The following is a 23,573-nucleotide window of genomic DNA, read 5'->3' on the forward strand; positions in this document are numbered from 1 at the left end:
CACCTCACGCACCTTTGAGGGAGCATTATGGCCAACTCTTAAGCATGCAGGTTCCCTGACGATGTTTTCCTTCACCACTTCGTTGTCTGTCTGTGTGTCATCTTTCAAGAGAATCAAAACTTATAAATTGGGTACTTCCCGTTTACGTAGAATCATGAAAGGCAGGTAGCAATATCTTATAGCCCAAGCACTCTACTCCTGTGGCCCAAGTAAACAGAAAAATCCGACAACTGAATTGTCATTACATAAAAAAAAAAAACTTGTACGGAACTCTTCATGTGTGAGGCAGACTCGCACTTGACCGGTTTTTGAAAGTTATGTCAAATAAAAATTTGACATGCAATAACAAACAAAATGAAATACAAGCCACTTTATTCCTTATTTCATCGGGTGAAAGTCGATTTCAATTTAATCGTAGGTATATCTTGAAAAGCGAACTATTATACGACTACGTAAAATGGGTACATTTTTAAAGCAACGACATGTTAGAAACAGATATTTCGTTTTGGTCATGTTAAACTATGTGAGTCATTCAGATAATTCTTGATTTAGTGATGTTCGGTCAAAAATATTTCATGGAACGTATAATTAACACATTGATGTTACTTTTGAAGAGATATTAGCTGCCTTATTGGATTTATATTATTATAGAAATTGGGTTTTAGAATGGCACAAATAAACGGTAATTTATGAATAAAAGTTTAAAAAGCGTGAAATAAAAATTAAATTAAAAATTTAAAAAACCCCCGACACAAACCTCTAAAAAGTAAGAAATAATAGGTAAGTATGTATGGGCCCTTTAAGAATAGTATAAATAGTAAAGTTTTTATCCAAGCGCTCGTTGCGTCGGGGGACCGCTAAAGTTAACAAAAACTATTCTTTCTACAACAGATGACTTTCATAGTTTATGATAGGTAGCGGTCCCCTGGCGCAACGAGCGCTTGGATAAAAACTTTACTATTTATACTATTCTTAAAGGGCCCATACATACTTACCTATTATTTCTTACTTTTTAGAGGTTTGTGTCGGGGGTTTTTTAAATTTTTAATTTAATTTTTTATATTAAGTACCTCTCCAAAATTTCCCACCTGCTCTGAGACTCTGAAATATTGTATCGTCAAGCTTTCGAATCTTCTTTTGAAGTATTTTCGCACAATAGATTTCGGGACCCTCTTTACGGTGAGTGAATCTTTAGATTTTTTGGACAATAAAGTAAACCCATGGAAAGTTGGCTTATGGGTCTTTGGGGCACTTATGTTGATTTTGACCTCATTTTATCCAGTTGATGGCTAATAAATTACATAAGTGGTAAGTTTATAATATAATATTATAATCCATATCCATACTTGATATTTAGGTATACCTAAATGCCAAAGTGTGTCTGACTGCTAGGTGTACACGGCCATCCGTTTAATCGATTTTGTAGAAGTTAGAGAGTATTTCTGTACCAAACTTCGTCAAAATTACGTATTATACAATTATGCATAAGTACCTACAACGCATACATAGAGAAAGGCTACTTTTTGTCCCAGAAAATCAAGCCGGTGCAAGATCGTGGCGTGTGGAAGTTTCTACAAGAGACCTATGTCCAGCCGTGGGCATCTATCACACTAATGTATGTGTGTGTGTGTGTGTGTATGTTTGTTACTCCTTCACGCAAAAACTACTACATGGATTTGGCGGAAATTTGAAATGGAGATAATATCCTGGATTAGCACATAGGCTACTTTTTATCGCGAAAAATCAAAGAGTTCCCACGGGATTTCGAAAACCTAAATCCACGCGAAGTCACGGGCATCGGCTAGTCGATTGATAAGGATAACAATGAAGCGATCATGTGCAACCCGGAGCGATTTAGCTTGTTGATATTACCTACATTATGCTCTACAATATGCAGCACTACCAACAATAATAATATTATCTTGCAGTGTTCGCAACTGAAACGGTGCAACAGCTGAAGCAGCATACATTATTTAAGCGTAATAATCTAGAGTACAGATGTAAAGTGCAGTTTAGATTCGCAGTCTACAGGACTGTGCTGTGTGAGAAATGTTCCCGGCTATAACACGGTTTACATTTCATAGAGGTACGTTTTCTCTTACCTACGTTCTAACTGATATTTTATTAAAGAAGATGGAAAGAAAATTGTTTATTCTAACACTCTGGAAAATATATAGATTATAAGACTGGCTTAGGCCCGTGACTTGGTCCATGTAGACTACACAAATTTCAAACCCCTATTTTAAGCCCTTAGAAATTGAATTTTCAAGAATCCTCTCTTAGCCGATATTTACTTTATAATAGCCGTCTTCATTCCAAATTTCAGCCCGAAAGAAAATTGAATAAAAACTTTCATCCCGAGCTGTGCCTTGATAGATCAGTCTGTCAGTCAGTCAGTCTTACCTTACTTTAGCTATAGTACGCAACAGGCGAGGTTGAGATAGCAATCGGGGTATGAGACGGGGGGGGGGGGATGTGCAGGGCATCCCCACGTATTTCTATGCGTGGGTATGGTGCGTATTGGATGGAACAGTAATCCGACACGACATGAGAAAGATAACACACAATACCGACGACTTTACGAGCTTCTCGACTTTCTAGCTACGGGTTGCTACTGAAAATTCCTTGAACTACCCCAACAACTATTTCCGCCCGGCCCGGGACTCCAACCCACTATCCCATGAGTAGCCAAATAAGCTAACCACAAGACCATTGACTAAGGAAAACTAAAGTATACCACAGTGTTGAAACTTGAAACTACACTAGACACGGTCGGAGGCAATGTAGCATACATTATTTATGATGACAATATCCTTGAGTACTGCAAGTGCAGTTAGATTCAGTCTATGGGGCATTATGATTAATGTTGTGCAGAAATACAAGGCTGCTCTTATACCTTACTAGCGACCCGCCCCGGCTTCGCACGGGTAGCTTAATACAATTTTCTCTAATCTTTTTTAAATAAAATGTAACTTATGTCACTTAGGAATAATTTTTCTTTCTACTCTAAGTTTTAGTGGCTTTTTATACGCAAATATCGAGCGAACGAGCAGACGGGTCACCTAAAGTTAAGTGATTACCACCGCCCATGAACATTTGCAGCAACAGAGGATCCGCGAACACGTTGCAGGCCGCAATTTCCTGTTGATTATGTACTTGCACAAGCCCTAAGAAACTCACATGCAAATTGTGGAATCAACTCCCTTCTGTGGTGTTCCCATTAGATAACATGGGGTTATTCAAGGGGCGGACTATCAAATATATATCCTGAAAGGCCGGCAACGCATCATGGCGGTTCCTCTGGGTACTGCAAATGTTCATGGGCGGCGGTAATCACTTAACATCAGGTGACACGTCTGCTCGTTTACAACAAAACAGGTACCTACTATTATTATTATGAAAGCATAGTTTTGCATGCAGAGGCGGTCTTATTACTTTAGAGAGCGATCTCTCAAAGAAAACCTATGGCGATATGAGCAGGATGAAAAGAAAGAAGGAAGATCAAAGTAAAATCACACTAGATAGTTCCTACAAATACATTACGCTGAAAATCTTTTCTTTTTCAGAGAACGCCCGCTGCATTCTATTATCGCGCAAACACAAATCGGATTGAGGCAAGATTGCATCTCTCAAATTCCTCGGGATATAAAGGCGCTTCACACGTGCCCCATCAAAGCAAATTACCGACGGAATATTCTAGATGGATGTAGACTAGGATTCCTTTCCAAGTTTTGCTTCTACGTATAAGACGAAAGCGATGAAATGGAAAATTGTTTGCGACGTCGCTACCGATGCTCGCACCGCAAGATGTAAAGCTGCGCTCACACGGGGCATGTTTTTAACCCTCGACTCAAAAGGCCAAGGAGAAGTGATATTATAAGTTTTTTTTTTTGCTCTCTCGTCTGGCTTTACAAAGATTAGCCAATGTCAAGTTTGTAGTTATTTGTAACAATTTAGGGAAACTATACAAGTATGGACCCCGTCTGTGCCGGCGCTCGCCGACACACGCACGGCACCCCCTTAGAGCGCTTTCCAGTCAGTTTTAACAAAAAAACACTCCAAAAAGGCAGAGCACGCCCGCCAGCTAACACCAATACAGACGAAGTCCTATTATAAGTTTGACATTTGTACCTGTGTATTGTGTGTCTATCTGTGGCATCATAGCTCCTATATGAATGAACCGATTTTGAGTTAGTGTTTTTGATTGAAAGGGGACTAACCGACAGTGTCCCCTGACGCACAAGCTCTTGGATAAAAAAGTTACTATTACGATGGTTTTAGGTTTTTGTTTTGGGGGTATTTCAAATTTTTAATTTTTATTAAAAGCATTTTGGATTCTATACCCGATAGGTACCAACGGGATTTTAGAAATACGATACCGTTGACCTCTGTTGTCCATCTGTCTTTCCGTCCGCCTGTTTGTCAGCGTGCTGTATCTCATGAGCCGTAATAGATAGAGAGTTGAAATTTTCATAGAGGGCTCTTGCCAGAATAACAGAAAAATATAGTTAAAAAAACCAAGATGTCGAAATTCAAAATGAGTGCCATGCAAATTACTCATAATTTTTTTTTTGAATTTGAAACACTATGTACAGTATTACCTATATCTTGTACGATGGCACTGAACCCTTCGTATGTGAGTTCGACTCTCACTTGTCCGGGTGTAATTAGTTCCCCCCCCCCCCCCCTATTTGTCTTCATTCAGATGAAATTGTTAACTTTTTTTTGTCTAAGTAGGTATCTCCAATACTGCCTGTTGAAGTTTCACAGACACGTTTGATATTCGGGTAATTGTCTAAAACGCACCTAACTCCGAAAATTTGGAGGTGAGTGCCCGAAATCGAACTCCCGACCTCCCAAATAAAAGTGGGACGTCTTATCGGACGCCTCACACAGCTTAAAAATTGCACCTATCCCAAAAGATTAAAAAAAACACAAAAACAATTACTTAAATTTTTAAACTTACACTACAAAATGTGACATCAGCCAACAAAATGCGATATTGTAAAAGAAAATACGCAGCTCTTTCGTAATTAAATAAAAGCTCCGTGTAAACAAAGCTTTATATAAAAGCTGCAGCGGAAAATTTTAAAGGAAACCAACAAACCATTGAGTTTAAGTTAGTTTCAGAAATAAAGCCAATTCTCAAACTATTGGCCTGGACAATTTACTTGGAAACTACCCTTCCATTTGCTGGAGAGGGTTATTGTTGGGTTTCTCGTACATTATTATTATTACATTTTTATAAATTGATGATGTAATGTAGGTATATCAAACGGATATATTATATTGCAGTCTTCTGTCTGTATACATCAGCTGAGTTCAGTAGCTCGATTCCGTAAAACCTGCATCAATCATGATTACAATCGCAATTGTTGTTATTGGCTAAACTTATGCTATTCTTGTTGCAACAATGCATTGTAGCCAATAGTGAGCGAGCGTCAACCAATCAGATGTGATTGCGATCGTGATATTGTACCTAGCTGTCACTCTACCGCAATCGAGATGCTGGAGACACGAATAACCACTAGTTACCTAACAGACCTCAACCTCTTGTCCTGGAGAAAAGTCCTGACTCACTGACTGACTCATGAACGCCCGTTTATGAGTCAGTCAGTGAGTCAGGACTTTTTACGATAGAACGGAACCTTTCGTGTATCACTCCGACACGCACTTGAGTGATTTTTATATGTGGGTGCATATCTATTGGTTTTTTTATAAATTACGTTCGTTTATTATTCTCTAAAGCTTAGCTTCCATTATCAATATCACACTAATATTATAAAGGCGAAAGTTTGTATGTGTGTGTGTGTGTGTATGTGTGTGTATGTGTGTTTACTCCTTCACGCAAAAACTACTGAACGGATTTGGCTGAAATTTAGAATGGAGATAGATAATATCCTGGATTAGCACATAGGCTACTTTTTATCCCGGAAAACCAAAGAGTTCCCACGGGATTCTGAAAAACCAAAATCCACGCGGACGAAGTCGCGGGCATCGGCTAGTAGTTTATCATTCTGTCCTGTATTATATTGTTCCACTAGCCAATACTATCGACATCCAATCTAGCAGGTGGGAGTCCCGCCGGAATTCCTGTCCCAACTTCTAACAAGACGCCAGGCAGAGCACGCTAATTTGTTTAACTTAGATAACAACTATTCTCTATGGACTCAAGTGACGTAGTCTATTGGCTCATTTTGTTTTTGCTCTGTTGTGTTTCTATTCCCTTCCCTATACATTTCCCGGTCTTAGTAAACAAAAGCAATTTATTTAGAGTTGGTGTTGTTTGAATTATTATCCTTTTATTAACCCTCTTATTAAGGGGTTATTCTTTTATTAATCTTTTATTAAGGGGTGTTATAAGCTTGACGTGTGTATCTGTGTAATTGTGTATCTGTCTGTGGCATCGTAGCTCATAAACGAATGAACCGATTTTAATTTAGTTTTTTTTTTTTGTTTGAAAGGTGGCTTGATCGAGAGTGTTCTTAGCTATAAACGAAGATAATCGGTTCAGCCGTATGAAAGTTATCAGCCCCCCCCCCCCCCTACCCCCGACCCTAAAAGAGGGGTGTTATAAGTTTGACGTGTGTATCTGTGTATCTGTGTCTCTGTGTATCTGTCTGTGGCATCGTAGCGCCTAAACGAATCAACCGATTTTAATTTAGTTTTTTTTGTTTGAAAGGTGGCTTGATCGAGAGTGTTCTTAGCAATAACCCATGAAAATCGGTTCAGCCGTTTGAAAGTTATCAGCTCTTTTCTAGCTACTGTAACCTTCACTTGTCGGGGGTGTTATAAATTTTTAATTTACACTTGTAACCAAACTAAGATAACGCGTTAAATAATACGAACACTTATCTCCTCACAAAATTAATTTCCTATGACGGAAACTTTGCCATTCGCGAGTAATCACCCAAAAACACCATCTGTGTGAACATGCGATAATTTATAACTTCAGTCCCCGGGATTGCGTTAAGCAGGCGACAAACTTTGTTGTGTATCTACCCCCAATTTCAACCATTGTGACTCTTAACGACGATTAGACGAGCGTTATTTTACTTTTGTATGTCCCAATTGATGTTGGTAATTATGCAAACCGTTCTTTGCAAAGGTAAGTTCTATTTCCCTATGTATTTCGTGTCACGCTGTTTTGGGTAAGTAGATAGTGCCTTCGAGTCTTATTCATGTCTAATCCAGGAATGTCAATAGATACTGATTACATTAATGTCTCTGAAATAGGCATATATAGTAGGGGCCCATAGGTACACAAGTGTAAATTAAATATTTATAACACCTTCGACTAGTGAAGGTTACAGTAACTAGAAAAGAGCTGATAACTTTCAAACGGCTGAACCGATTTCATTGGATTATAGCTAAGAACACTTTCGAGCAAGCCACCTTTCAAACAAAAAAAAACTAAATTAAAATCGGTCTATTAGTTTAGGAGCTACGACGCCACAGACAGATACACAGTTACACACGTCAAACTTATAACACCCCTCTTTTTGGGTCGGGGGTTAAAAATGACAGTTATTTTTTATATTTTACTAAACGGATGGGCCTTGTAAAGTTAACAGACAAACAAACACACTTCCGCATCACTAGAGCTCCCACGGGATTTTTAAAACCTGTGTATATCCACGCGGACGAAATCGTAGACATCTAGTCTCTTATATTAGAATTGATGCTGGATGAGTGTTTAACTTACTTCTTTCGCACAGTTTAATTTTCGGGTAAGCCATTTATTGTCTATGTCTATCTTTTTGCTTTGACTAAGTCTTAGGGTTCCAAAAGTAACAGAAACCAATAAAAAAGTTCTTGGCGGCCAAACAAAAGGTTGAATACCTACCTAATCAGGCATGTAACGAGTTGTTCCCGATACGTTTAATTAGCCAAAGTTTCATAGCCCCAAGCGATCCCACGCCAAAAGGGTTGTTTTATTGTTACGATAGATTTTTCTGATGTTGATTTGAGTTAAAATATATTTTTAGTGATGTAGTATAAGTGTTAGTGCTGTGGTGCTACCTACTTTGCTGTAGTGTTGTGTTTTTTAACCGACTTCAAAAAAGGAAGAGGTTCTCAATTCATCGGAATGTTTTTTTTCTGTTTGCAATTCTAAATTAAATAAAAACTCTACTACATAAAAAACTATGAGATAATGTCCGCAACTTCGCCCGCGTGGATCCCGTTTTGTTAAAAATCCGATATGAATTCTCCGTGATAAAAATTAGCCTATGTCCTCAGGATGCAAGTTATTTTCTGTACGTGAAAACCTAGCAGACAGACATACTTTCGCATTCATAATATTAGTATAGAAGTATGGAGGCTTCCACCTTACATGGGCACAGGCCCTGTTACCATTATCAAACTGTCCAATTTCGATGTTAATTGAACTAAAATCACCCTCGGCATGCTGGCAGTTATAAACTAAACAAAATAATAGCCTTTATCATTACATATTCATGTTATTCATTGTGAAACATTTCATTTCCTAAATCACCACCCTATTCATTATAACATTTTACGTTTAATTTTAGCTCAAAATTATCAACAAATATTATCACCAAAGAGCTGGTGGTATGAGATTGCTATTGAAAGTTGAAGGATTGTAACATGGTACCACTGAGTATAACGCATACGTTGTGGTGCGTGTAGGGGTTGTCCCAGGTCATAGAGGTATAATCCATAAATTCAAAATTTGAAAACCCCCGACACAAAACTCTCTAAAAAGTGAATAACTTTCAAACGGCTTAACCTTTCTTGGATTATAGCTAAGAACACTCTCGATCAAGCCACCTTTCAAACAAAAATTAAAATTGGTTCATTCTTTTAGGAGCTACGATGCCACAGACAGATACAAAACACACAGATACACACGTCAAAGTTATAACACCTCTCTTTTTGGGTCGGGGGTTAAAAAGTACTACTTGCCTAGATAAATCAGTACTAATTGATGTACATATTGATGTTCAATTAAATGAAGCGCCGAGATAACCAACTCTTAGGTAAAACTTGTGCTGCTCAGTTTACAGAATAAACGTTTTCTTTGTTTCATATTATAAATGCAAAAGTGTGTCTGTCTGTCTATTTGTTACCTTTTCATAGCCCATCCGTTGCTACAAATATAGCTTTTATCTCCGAGACGGATATGGGCCACTTTTTCTCCCCGAATATCAAACAGTTCCCTCGGGATTCTCGGAAGCCTAAACCCACACGGATGAAATCGATTTAACGAAGTTTTTTCCAGCTGAATTTCAACTTGCAAGTGTGAGTTTTAAGATGGTTACATATCTTTCAGACAATATTTATCTACTAGCTGATCCCGCGACTTCGTTCGCGTGGATGTAGGTTTTTTAAAATTCCCGTGGGAACTCTTTGATTTTCCGGGATAAAAAGTAGCCTATGTGCTAATCCAGGGTATAATCTATCTCCATTCTAAATTTCAGCCCAATCCGTCCAGTAGTTTTTGCGTGAAGGAGTAACAAACATACACACACACACATACAAACTTTCTCCTTTATAATATTAGTGAATTTAGATTATCTCGTCTTTTACCACCAGCTCCTATACTATAATAGCACAGAAATGTTCCAGTGTCCAATTACATCCGTTTATTAACAATGCATTGCGCTCCCTCTGCGAGATTAAACACGTTTTATACATTGTTTGTTATATTGCGGTCGGGCACACATCGTCAATTATGTTACCTCCTTCGCCCAAATTGTAATTTTCTTTATGTAAACTATAAATAAATTTAGCAACGTTAGCTGCATGTTTTGTGTAGGTGCAAGGTGTACAACATCATGCTGAGTTGAGACTTTTTAGGGTTCCGTACCTCAAAAGGAAAAACGGAACCTTTATAGGATCACTTTGTTGTCTGTCTGTCTGTCTGTCTCTCTGTCTGTCCGTCCGTCCGTCCATCCGTCCGTCCGTCCATCATGTCGGTCAAGAAAATCTATAGGGTACCGTATTACTGTTGACCTAGAATCATGAAATTTGGCAGGTAGGTAGGTCTTATAGCACAAGTAAAGGAATAAATCCGAAAACCGTGAATTTGTGGTTACATAATTAAAAAAAAATAACTTCAAAGTAAGATAACTATACCAAATGGGATATCATATGGAAGGGCTTTACCTGTACATTCTAAAACAGATTTTTATTGATTTTTATGTATAATAGCGTTTGATTTATCGTGCAAAATGTTGGAAAAATACCCGAGTACGGAACCCTCAGTGCGCGAGTCTGACTCGCACTTGGCTGGTTTTTTTTTCAGGTTGTGCCTCACAATATCATGACATATTTTATTCCGGCGCTTCTTCTGCTTAACAGGGCTCTCTCCGTCACTCGTTTCCACTCGTTTCATACAATCGTAGTTCCAATTTCATTTGAATATTAAGCAACCAAAGTCCATGAAATTTTGCAGACATATTCTAGAAACTAATATCTGTGTCTGTGGTGTTTTAGATTTTTCTAAAAATATGTAGTTTTAAAATTATAGGGGCTTAAAGATTTGTATGAAATTTTTTAAGACCGCGTAACTGTGAAACCGAATATTTTAACAGAAATCTGGAAAACCACAGACATAGATATTAGTTTCTAGAATATGTCTGCAAAATTTCATGGACTTTGGTTGCTTAATATTCAAATGAAATTGGAACTACGATTGTATGAAACGAGTGACGGAGAGAGCCCTCTTAAGGTATTTAGCTTAAGTGCTCAAGTGTTAGAGGCGTTCGACGTGATTTTTGGCACGGGTTTTTTTAAAGACCTGGAGAGTGGCATAGGCTACTTTTTACTCCAGAAAATCAAAGAGTTCCCACGGGACTTTTAACAGGGCTCTCTCCGTCACTCGTTTCCACTCGTTTCATACAATCGTAGTTCCAATTTCATTTGAATGTTAAGCAACCAAAGTCCATGAAATTTTGCAGACATATTCTAGAAAGTAATATCTGTGTCTGTGGTGTTTTAGATTTTTCTAAAAATATGTAGTTTTAAAATTACAGGGGCTCAAAGATTTATATGAAAATTTTAAGACCGCGTAACTTTGAAACTGAATATTTTAACAGAAATCTGGAAAACCACAGACATAGATATTAGTTTCTAGAATATAAGTGCAAAATTTCATGGACTTTGGTTGCTTAATATTCAAATGAAATTGGAACTACGATTGTATGAAACGAGTGGAAACGAGTGACGGAGAGAGCCCTCTTAAAAACCAAAATCCACGCAGACGAAGTCGCGCTAGTTATAATTTAGTCGGGTATATAGGTTTTGAAAGTGTCTGGCTAGTTAAGAGGTTCACAGAGCAGATTCCACGGAAAAGAGTTGGCAAGAAACTCGGCGGTTACTCTTTTCAAAAGGCAAAATGTTACCTCACATTAACTATGTTTCTTTACTTTCTTATCAGAGCCATTTAATTTTTACTACTATGCAGATTATTTTGACGACCCTCCAGAGGACCTGGCTGAAAGGGATGTAATTTTTTATGATTTTTTAAAGGGCGCTCCGCAATTCTATCCACGCGTCGTAATGGTGGTTTATGGCCGCTTCTCGTTTTGAATATTTTTAATGTCCCCCGTTAATGTGACCCTATCTTTTTAACCCCCGACCCAAAAAGAAGGGTGTTATAAGTTTGACGTGTGTATCTGTGTATCTGTCTGTGGCATCGTAGCTCCTAAACTAATGAACTGATTTAATTTAGTTTTTTTTTTCTTTGAAAGGTGGCTTGATCGAGAGTGTTCTTAGCTATAATCTAAGAAAATCAGTTCAGCCGTTTGAAAGTTATCAGCTCTTTTCTAGTTACTGTAACCTTCACTTGTCGGGGGTGTAATAAATTTTTAATTTACACTTGTTTATATCGTATGTTTATTGAGTAAGTAGTCTACATATCTGTGTTTGACCAGCGTGGTGGACTATGACCTAACTTTTCTCATTTTGAGAGGAGATCCGTGATAGTGAGCCGGCCAAGTTAAGATGATGATGATTATACTTAATTAAAATTTTGCATATTGGTAGATATGCATTACACCGTTACACCACTCTGGCTAAGACTGAAATCTATAGAGTGCACTTCAACTTTGCTGAGACTTAAGTTTCAGTTAAAACGAGACGGATTTATGCCAGCGATATAAAGCTATCTCGTTTTAGCAGTATCAAGTGCGCCCTGTAGATCTCAACCTAAGTATTTAGTAAGCAATGATATCCTACTGAAAAACTACGCAAAATACGCAAAATACTAAACGAAATTACGCAAAATAAAGAATCATTTCTAAAGAATCATTTCATTTCATTTCATTTCATTACTGGTTAAGACTTCGGCCTCTCATTCGCTTGGTCCGGAATTCAACACCAGACACGCATCTCTAACTTTTCAAACTTACGCAGGTTTCAAGCAAGTAATTATCTCTTGCTTTAACGGTGAAGGAAAACATCGGAAAGGCCGACAACACATTGGCGGATCCTCTGGTTCCTACTGCAAATGTTCATGAGCGGCGGTAATCACTTAACATCAGGTGAAGCGCCTGCTCGTTTGCTCGCTATTCTTATTTTTTGTTTAATCGTGAGGAAACCTACATACCTGAGAGTTCTCCATAAAGATGTGTAAAATCTGCCAAATAATAATAACGACGCTGCCAAATTAGGTATTCTGCTAGATTATCTAAATAACGATCATCTTTATAGGCCCGAATATTTAGATTGAAATTGGGATTGTACATTTAAAATGTAAATAGAAAATTTTGAATATAAAGTAGGTATCTCTTTAGGTACGATAAGACAAGGGAAAATCATGAAAGTGCTTCCAGAATCACTGTGTTTAGCCTAACAACGCACTTATTTACTGATTACTAATAGTTGATTCCCGCAACTTCGTTCAGTTTAGGTTTTTCAAAAATCCAGCTGGATTTTTTGAAATAAAAATAGCGAGCAAACGAACAGGCGGGTCACGTGATGTTAAATGATTACTGCCGACCGTGAACATTTGCAGCAAGAGAGGAACCGCCAAAGCGTTGCCAACAAATTTTTCAGGTTTCTATGTAGGGGTTTCTTTGATTTCTAGGATACTTACTTACTTAAAAAACTTTGTACATTTCTAGGATGCTCAATTATTTCATTATGGTTCATGAGATACAGCCCAGGACAGACGGACGAACAGCGGAGGCTTAGAAATAGGGAAAATTTTTAGTATGGATTTTGGGATAAAAGCCCGGATAAATATTTAGATAAAAGCCTTGATGCTATCGGTGTCATGTAAAAGTGGGTATGAATTTAAATTGCTTTAAAAAGGCTTTTAACATAACAAAGTGGTTGTTGCTTTTAATAATATTCCAAAACTGCCTACTCGTAAAATCACTGACTCTTTTATTTGTTACTAGCTTATGCCGCGACTTCGTCCGATTGCATCATCACTTTCCACCAGGTGAGACCAGCCCACGGGTGTAATTTGGCCATAATTTGAAGTAGGTGGGAATACTTAGATACAGATCATTATGCAAAGCGTCAAACAAAACCCCATAATATTTAAGCCACCTCAACGAATTCCCTAAGGCTAAGGTTCCGCGCAAACGAGCCACCGACTACAGCCACGGTGGCTTTCGCGCGACTTGTCTACTGGTGAAGACTCCAATGAAACGCCACACATATTTATATACACTTATATTCACAATACTTATTACTACTATTTACATATTTATACTGTAATTATAACGTGGTAGTGCAAAACGTAACAAGATTCGGGAGCACGTTGCTCGACCGCTATGGATGAGGGTCTCGGTGATAATGTGGCTCTCGAAGGCCCACGAGAGCTGCAGGAATTTGAATTGTTCCTTTGATTTCTTTGTTCGTTCATTCCAACTAGCAGCTGTCTACTAGCCAGCCAACATCACTGACTAGTAGAGGTTGCATACTTCTACACTGGTACCACACAAATGAAGGTGGTTGGTGGCTGCCACGAGCTGTCGGTTTGCCGTCATTAGTAGTCGGTGGCAGCTACAATTTTTAACACTCTCCTGCTACAATTATAGTCTTATAATAGATTCCGAGACGGGATGTTTGATCACCTAATCATTTGTAAACAACGTTGTTGACAACGCCTATATTAAGTACAACCAATTTTAGCTGCAATAAAACAGCCGGTGTTTTAAATAGCATGTGGTCACCACCGTTGACATGTCGTGGAAACAGTAGCAAGTGGACGCTACTCACTACATACAAAATGTGTTAGAAATCATGTAAACAGCTTGTCGCCACCGATGGCTGTGGTCGGAGGCCCGTTTGCGCGGAGCCTAAGTCTCACGACGTATTCTCCATACGTTAGAAGTATTAAACTTTTTGTTCCCTCCAGAGGCACTCAAATTGAGCGTGAATTGCGAAAGGGAACGTAAACACCTCATCCTGTATACTTATTGGATGAGGCATCTAAAACAAATATACTTAATGTAAAGTAGCTTTGGGTTTGCAAATTAAACATAATTTAAAGCATTTTTTAGGGAGATTGATCAGCCCTAATAACTAATAGCTTTTTTAAAAATATTTGCTGCTTTTCACTTATATTATAACTAGCTTATACCCGTGACTTCGTCCGAGTGGACTACACAATTTCATACCCCCATTTACCCCCTTTTTGGATTGAATTTCAAAAATCCTTCCTTAGCGGATGTCTACGTCATACTAGCTATATGAATCCTTTTAGTCCGATTCGTTCAATAGTTTGAGCTCTGCGTTGATAAATCAGTCAGTCAGTCAGTCAGCTTTTTCTTTTATATATTAAGAAAATACACTTAATAGATTTGCATGACCAAAGCTACTTTATAGAAAAGGTGAGTTGCCAAAATAAAAATTAGACCCTAAACCCGGAATCACGCAGATCCAGACTTGTGCCAGAAACATCATTAAAATTTTAAAGCAGCTACAAAATCAAATTAAATAACCCAGTTTTGAAATTCTCAAACTATGCTACAAAGAACAAAGTAAGTACCTATTTAACATTACAAACGGTACCGACCACAGAATTAAAAAAGGTATAGAAATAGCAAAGCATCGTAAGCTTATCGCTAAGCGGATGTTAAGTGAAACATCAGTGTGCATTACTGTAAAAACAAACGTATAATTTACTTAAAGGATTTACTAATAATATTAATTTACGATGTTTTTGATGCTATTGTGTCTAATTTTTCTGTTTACACAATCTTTGAGATCAAATGACAGGTCTAAATGTATTGCTATGCATTTCATAATGTTCCTGCGCATGAAAGGATGATACTAGATTTAGATCCGTCAATTTAGTTTAGTTTAGAAATTGTGACATGGTAATCAACAAATTCCTGAAAGCCGTTCTACAAGTGTGCTGCAAATGCTTGGGTGGTGCTAATCATTCACAATTTATGTAATTATGTATTTCTAAAAACAAAGAATAATTAAAAAAAAACACAACTGTCCTGCCTTTCAAAAATTTATAACTTTTTTTTACTTGAGATGTAAGCATTCTAACGATACCCCATAAATCCAAATCTGTTCAGGTATTTAGAGCATACATGAAACCTGAATTTGTTACTTACTTTGAGCAGTCGTATAAAAAATATATTGCTTGCATTGCACTATAATTATCGTAGCTATAGGTATTTCTAGCACAAGCTGAACGCTTAGAGAGAAAAGGTGATTATTGAGAGCAGCAGATACCATTTCTGTTTGCTTATTTAGAACTCTGTGGTAGTAACTATCGCTAGTAGTTAGTATAATTAGATTAATCCTGACCCATTTGTTCTGGAAAGGTGCAATTCCAGAATTTAACTACATTTTACTCGTAAATTACTCGCAGTCGCAAACGGTTGGCTAAACTAAACTTCCAGCAAGATGGTAAGTACTTTTGCTGGATGTAACGTAAACTGGTAATCAAATTACATTTCGCTATAATAATATCTTAACACGCATATACCTACCTCCGGAAAATTAAAAAAAAAATTAAAGCAATTAAAACACTTGCTTTAATAATGAAGGCATCGTAAGGAAACCTGCATGAAGTTTGCCAATCCGCACTTGGTTAGCGTGGTAGATTATGGCCTAAGCGCTTCTCATTCTTAGGAGTTCCTCAGTAGTTGGCCGGTGTTAATAGTTCCTCAGTTTCCTCAGTTTATTGTATTACAAATCACACATAAACTCGCGTTCAGTTGACATCCTATCGACAAGCTTATTTTTGATTAGCTTAAAGTTCCGTATACAAAAGGGGAAAGGGTGCTAACTGAACCCTATTACTAAGGCTCAGCTGTCCATCCGCCCGTCCGTCTGTCTGTCTGTCTATAAGAGGGTTGTATCTCGTGAACTATTGTTGCTACAACACAATAAAATTTTCAATATGGCCGCCATAAAAAATCAAAAAGTGTTATTTATTTTCCGCAAGTACAATTGAGGTTTATTTCAAACGCTAATTTCTAGGCAATAAAAATATTTTTTCCAAACTTTTATGAGTTTGAATGATGTGAAATTGAGAGTAGATTTCAAATCAGCAACAAAAACGCCACTGCGACCGTTGCGGCGTTATTCCGTTATTCGCAGGACACGGATTTTTCTTAAATAAAATTGAAGTGTCGTGTCTGTTTGAACGTGCTAATATCCGGAATGGCTAAACCTATTTTGACGGGACTTTCACACACAAGTAGAGGATCAACCAAGGAGTAACATAGGCTACTTTTTAACCGACTTTGAAAAATGGAGTTGTGTTTTTCTACCTATGTACAGTGTACACTGATATCTCCGAGATTTCTGAACCGATTTGCGTAATTTTTTTTTAATCGTTAAGGGAAGTTTGCGACATTGTTTCATTATTTGGATTCTACTCCTCAATCCTGATGCTGCAGGAGATCTGCTGAGGGCATCATCTATTAAAAATATATTCATATAAAACACTAATGTCTTGGAGGAAAGTTTACCCGATTGTTTGTGACTGCGAGTAATTTACGAGAGGTCTGTAATTAAATTCTAGACTTGCACCTTTGCGGAGGAGCGCTACAGAGCTGATCTAATTAAACGGTTATCATTAGTCTCCGCTTGTTATTAGTTAGATACGAGAAACAAATTAACTAAAACTTAGAACCTTTACTGGAGTTACCTATGATAATTTGTGGGGAGTAGTCATTGGGACTTTTTCGGAACCCTTATAGGATCATGTTGCCTGTCTGTGTGTCCGTCCGTCCGTATCGGCCAAGAAACCCTAAGGTTACTTACCCTTGACCTAAAATCATGAAATTTGGCATTGGCTAACTGCCTAATTTCTAGCACTAAAGTAAAAGATCCAAAAACCGTGAGTTTGTGGTTCCATCACTTCAAAATAATTAAACTGTATTAATAAAAAATTTACTCAATCAGATATAGATGGCGCAGACCGTCATTAACTTGCAGTGATCTACTTGATAGTGTTAGTTTGGTAGATAGGTATTAGGTAATGTAAGTATTTGTTTGTTTTGGTACCTTCATGCGCGAACCCAACTTGGAACCCTCGTAGCTTTATTTTCAAGTTCAGCACCATTAAATTAATTACCTTAGGTACATATTCACCAATTCAAAATCAAAAGTGTACAATTTAGTACTACAAACAGTGTATTATAGAACTCTTTGGCATCTATTTTGAATAAATGGCTTTGATTTTTGACTTTTATTACAACACTAGTGTTCAAAGTTCAAACACTGAAGAAGTTATAAATTTGAATGAGCTGATAAATACCTTAGTTTGTTGTCCAACTTGAGACGCTCTTACTAAATTTTATATAGACTATCGCCTTTAGAAGTATTGAAAAGGAAATATTTATTTACTTTTGTGAAAACAAATGCTACGATTTTTTGTTTTCAAACGCCTTGTAAGGTGTAATGTAACTCAATTCATTTTACATTTGTTATAAACTCTGTTGTTTTTTACTGTATTTTTAATGAAGTTATATAATATGATTATACTATGTACCTAATACCGAAAAAAGCGTAGGTAACCTATTTTTATGCAGTGATTTACAACCAGGTTCCAACTAGTTAATAAATTATTTATAAGATCATAAAATCGATGACTATTGAAAATGATTTTGTAGTAGGTAAGTTTGTAGCAAGTAGGTATGCAGAGCTAAGACAAATACAGTTTATATCATTTCATTTTACAGTATAATAATTATTTGATACGCACAAAGCGTTTTGATGCCATGTAATAACTTCTAATATCTGGGATGCCATTGCCCATCTAGCTTTCGTTTTGATATTTAAATATTTTAAATTAAATTTTAGAATAAAAGACATCTTAACCTTAGGCTATATTATCACTTACTAGGTATCACATGCTATTAGAATAAAGAACGTTTATGCCTATATTAAAAAAAAGGCGTTTCCGCATAAAATTCTAGCCCGTGTATTTCACACTGAGTGCTGTTTGATGTGACAAATTGCATCTTTTGTTGGCACCAAACTGTCGATAACCCCTCACTATTTGTCGACCTCCTTCACTAAACGATTTGATTCTCGCAGACTTGATGGAAAGCAACTTTCTTCCTTTTTTTCTTTTTTGAAATCTTACATGCTTATGTACCTACTCCTTCCTTCATACAAACGAATTTCGTATTTTTCTATTGACAGCAATTCCTCTTAGGAATTTATTTGGAACTAGATGATGCCCGTGACTTCGTCCGCGTGGATTTAGGTTTTTAAAGATCCCGTGGGAACTGTTTGATTTTCCGGGTTAAAAAATTGCCTATGTCAATTACATGGACGCAAGCTACCTCGGTACTTTTCATACAAATTGGTTAAGCGGATGGGTCTTTAGGAATCCCATGGGAACTCTTTGATTTTCCGGGATAAAAAGTAGCCTATGTCCGTCCCCGGGATATAAGGTAACTAAGTATGTCCCAAACGTCAGAATCGGTTAAACTGTTTCGCTGTGAAAAGAGACAGACAGACACACTTTCGCATTTATAATATTAGTATGGATTTCATGAAAGAAACAAAAATCGATAAGCGATATTATTAAGTACCTACCTAAAAATTAAAATTTATGAACATTATGGCACAGTTATATTTTATTGCGTAAAAAACTTTCTTCACTACAGACAGTAAATAAATACTACCAGTAGGTACAAAAATATTATAATTAAATATGTTTATCACAATATATCACTGACTGATAACTCTTACACATAACATAATGGTAAACACAGAAGCATGGCGGAGTAATATTCTTAGTCCGCCATGCTTCTGTGAAGTTTGAAATAGTATTTTAACATTCCGATAAAGGTATGCATCTACCGCTAAGAGCTCTAACATTAGGGCGATCACAGAAGCACTGCGGAATATCACAAGCACTTGGGCGATTCAATTTGTGAACTGTCGGGTTGCTGCACGTGGGTTCTGCCATTTGTGGGCAGTACAGCACGGAGTGTTCGCCAGGAGGACACGATTCTAAAAAAGAAAAATCATTTTAAACTTGTAATATACCTAATTCAAATTAAAATTCAATGATTTATTTAATAAAATGTAGGTACAATATGTTGAAATAATGTCTGATGAGCCTTATACATTTTACCACTATAACTGGTGTTTGAATATTACCTTAAATTAAATTAAATACAAATAAAAGTCAAGACTAAAATATTAAGTAAAGAAAGACATACATAGACTTTACACAAGCAAAGTATAAAATAATAGTTAAATAAAGATCAAAAATGTCAACATTATAAAAACCATATAAAAACAAATCAGTTATTATTAACAACTCAAAATATCCTTGTTTGTTAGGTAGTGCTTAATGTCATAATATATTTTGTTTTTTACACATATTTTAAAAATAATTAGACAAACAAAATAAAAACTAGAGATACCGAAAAATCATAGGTACTATTATTTATAAGGATTCAGGTATTCCTTAATAGAATAGAAGCATTTCTCTAATAGCCACTTGTTTAAAAATGATTTTAATGTAGATAATAAGGCTATCCTTGCCAACGATCCCCCGTCGATTTCCTACGTATGATATTATTGTTCTCATCTCTATCTGCCCTGGTTCGTGCATTCTCGGTTCCTAGATCGGTACATTTGTGATAACCAAATTTCAAATTGCTGTGATTGGCTGAATTTACCATGTTTTTGCTGCGACAGTGAGTTTGAGCCACTAGCGGAACAATGTTAGCCGGTCAGAAATGATTGCAATTAGTCAACCTGTTTGACGTCCGTGTTCTGTTTTCGATTACAAAAAAGAAAAAATTGTTGTTGCAATCATCAATTTTAGCAAATAGTGAAAGAGAGTCGGCCAATCAGAGGTCACAACTACCGTCACACTTTCTGTCACACTATGGCAGTAGGCATACCGAGTAATGAAAACAATTTTTCATTCTGTCTAGGTCGAAGTAGGGTTGCCACCTGGCTCTTTTTGATTTACAGGCTACCACCATCAAAAATACGGGGTTTAGATTTGAAGAAATTTGAAATTTTGAAGTATTTGAAGAATATATATATAGGCGGTGGTTCTCTCTGAAATGCATGGAAAGCCTATTTAGATATTTCAGTTTATTTATAAGTTTTGTATTTTTTCTCTGTATGTTGCCGTATCTTGATTGGTGAACTGTGTTTGCAATGTGGTTTTAAATAAAAGATTTATTTATTTAAATAGCTTTTAAAAACTCTTAGTGTTGTAAAGCAAAATGTTATACATTTCATGCATAAAATCTTCTCATTTCAACTTAAAATTACATTTAATTTGTAATTCCACCTTCACAGTATCAATACTATGGCCGTAGCCAGGAATCGATTGCGGGAGAGGTTTTATTAGGGCCGGAACTGAATCCTGTCATGAGGAAAAAAACATTCGCTCAACTTTATGGGCTAATTACCTGGTTAGTGGAATTTCGCCTTTCAATTTGACAGTGAGATAAAATACAACAATAAAAAAGCGCGAGCGCAGTGAGCGTAAGTGTTTTTGGTTCAATACAGAAAAAATTAAAGTGAAAGGGAAACGAGTGTAGCCATAGCAAGATTTTATTTTTAAAGCTTCCTATCCATACTAATATTACGAATACGACAGTATATCTATTTGCCTATCTATTTGTTACCCTTTCACGGCCCATCTTCTTTACCAAAATTTTGGTACTTACTATTCAGAGGTAACTTGCATCCCAGACATTTTTTTAGGCGGCTTTTTAGCCCGGAAAATCCCCCACGGAATTTTTAAAAATCTAAATTCATGCAAACGAAATTGCGGGGTTTACACCAAGTAATAGAAATTCAAAGCGCGAGTGAAGTGAGCGCGAAATGTTTGATATATTTCCAAAAAAAAATTGGCAAGCAAATGCAAGAAATAGTGTAAGTATTATTTTAGGCTTAGGTTTTTGACGGCTTCCCAGGCGCAGTCGCCATTTCGAAATTTCTGGTCTGGTGGGAGGCTTCGGTCATGGCTAGTTATATGGTTAGTATGGCCCTAACGGCCAAGAAATTAGACTGCATCATCACTTACCACTAGAAAAGATTAAAGTCACGGGCTAACTTGTATAAAAAAAGGCTTACATCCTCAAACCAAGCCCCGCCGCCTTGGCTACGACCATGATCAATATCGAGTGGGTTTCGGCTACGCATTGCCGCAAAAGGAAAATATTCTTTCTACTGGACATAACGTCAGTGTTGGATTTCGCCAGCCAGCTCCTGCTGAATTTGTAAAAAACCGGCCAAGTGCGAGTCAGACCCACGCACCGAGGGTTCCGTATTCGGGTATTTTTTCCGACATTTTACTCGAGAAATCAAAAACTGTTATGCATTAAAAAAATATGCATAAAAATAAATAAAAATCTGTCTTAGAATGAACAGGTAAAGCCCTTTCATATGATAACCCACTTGATATATGTAGTTATCTTACTTTGAAAATTGAAAATACTAATATTTGTTCATGAACACATGACAGACGGATAGAAGGACAAATGGACAGACGGACAGACGGAAAGACTGACAGACTGACAGACAACGAAGTGATCCTATAAGAGTTCTTTTTTGCTTTTGAGTTACGGAACCCTAAAAATATTTAGTTTTATTTGCCCCGTATTTTATATTCATAATTACAGGTTTCTGTATCCTGAAATACGGGGTAACCAGTAAAATACGGGGCCTCTGGCAACCCTATTCGGAAAACACTGTCACATTCAAGTTAATGTCAAATATTTTGTTTTCAATTACAGAAAGCTGCATCAATCATTATTACAATATTTTCTTTGTTGTGATTGGCTGAATTTTAGAGTTTCAGCCAATAAAGAGTCTATTTGCCAACTAAACGTCATAACAATATAAATGCCAGAAAGTTTAACCAAATAAAACAAACTTAATGAGAACCTAGTGAGAATGCAAACGGCACACAATTTATAATACATATTATGTTAGTCGTATATAATAGATATTATAGTAGTCGTTCACTTTGGTAATAGTCAGATTGTCATCAGTTAAATTGATATTGGTTGATGTATCGTAAATTATTGTTTCGGTGACAAATATTTTTATTATCTATTTATCTTTGAACAGAATGGAATAGAATGAAATGGAATGGAATACAATGATAAATTTTTATTCCTGTAAACTTTTAGGTAAACTTCAAAGTGTTTTTGGATGGTCAGAAAAATTTACCACTGGTTCGGAATGCCGATCCTACGTTTTCTAGGGTTTCGTACCTCAAAATGAAAAACGGAACTCTTATAGGATCACTTTGTTGTCTATCTCTCTGTCTGTCGTGTGTGTCAAGAAAACCTCTAGGGTACTTCCCGTTGACTCAAAACCATGAAATTTGGCAGGTAACCTAACTACGTAATTTTGGGTAGTTTTTTTAATCGATAAAGAAAGTTTGCGACATTGTTCAATAAAAAATTTGGATTCCAACTCCTCAACCCTGATGTTGCAGGGGACCTGACTACTAAAGCTAATGGGATTTAAAAAGTGTCGATTATTAATTGATATTGAAGGTATCTATACCAAGTAAACACTTTGTCGTTGACCTCAACCCTGATGCTGTAAGAAATTGCATTCCTAAATCCTGGTGATCCCTCGGGATTTGAAAAGGATCATCCGTTTAAATATTCTTACGTGATACAGAAACAAGTTGCATCCCGGGGACGGGCTATTACGGAGAGGCAACTTTTGTTCTGGGAAATGAAAGGATCGGGATTTTTAAAAACCTAAATCCACGCGAGCGAAGCTGCGGGCATTAGCTAGTTGTAAATATATTTAGAAGCTACTATAAGATAATAGATAAGGTACTTATTTCCTTATATTTTTATTGTATGGCAGCGCGCGGTTTTAAATTATAAATTGCACGTCCTGTCCTTTTCTGTAATACATTTTTTTCTCAATATCTACCGCTTTATCTCATAGCAAGAGTCCGTAAGACATAATACAGTGAAAATAAGCAAGATATACAATTTTTGCAGTTTCCACGTCAGTACCTGTCGAATTTTTCTAACAGTGTAAGCAGCAGAGCTGAGTTTACCATCAAGTGTTGATATGTGGGTGTTCCATAGAAGCTTTGCATCTAACATTATACCGAGAAACACGGGGTTCTCCTTTATTTTCAACATATGATTATTTAT

General features: G+C 36.8%; 1 long non-coding RNA gene across 1 annotated transcript; it reads left to right on the forward strand.

Annotated features, from left to right (window-relative positions):
• Nucleotides 1–1,100: 1,100 nt before the first annotated feature.
• On the forward strand, nt 1,101–19,372 carry LOC123874733. The gene is made up of 3 exons (XR_006797997.1): nt 1,101–1,111; nt 7,195–7,198; nt 19,234–19,372. It is a non-coding gene; the product is annotated as an uncharacterized LOC123874733 (long non-coding RNA).
• The last annotated feature ends 4,201 nt before the right edge of the window (nt 19,373–23,573 follow it).

The sequence above is a fragment of the Maniola jurtina genome, chromosome 19 (genome assembly GCF_905333055.1).
Source record: "Maniola jurtina chromosome 19, ilManJurt1.1, whole genome shotgun sequence".
Taxonomy (NCBI): Eukaryota; Metazoa; Arthropoda; class Insecta; order Lepidoptera; family Nymphalidae; genus Maniola; species Maniola jurtina.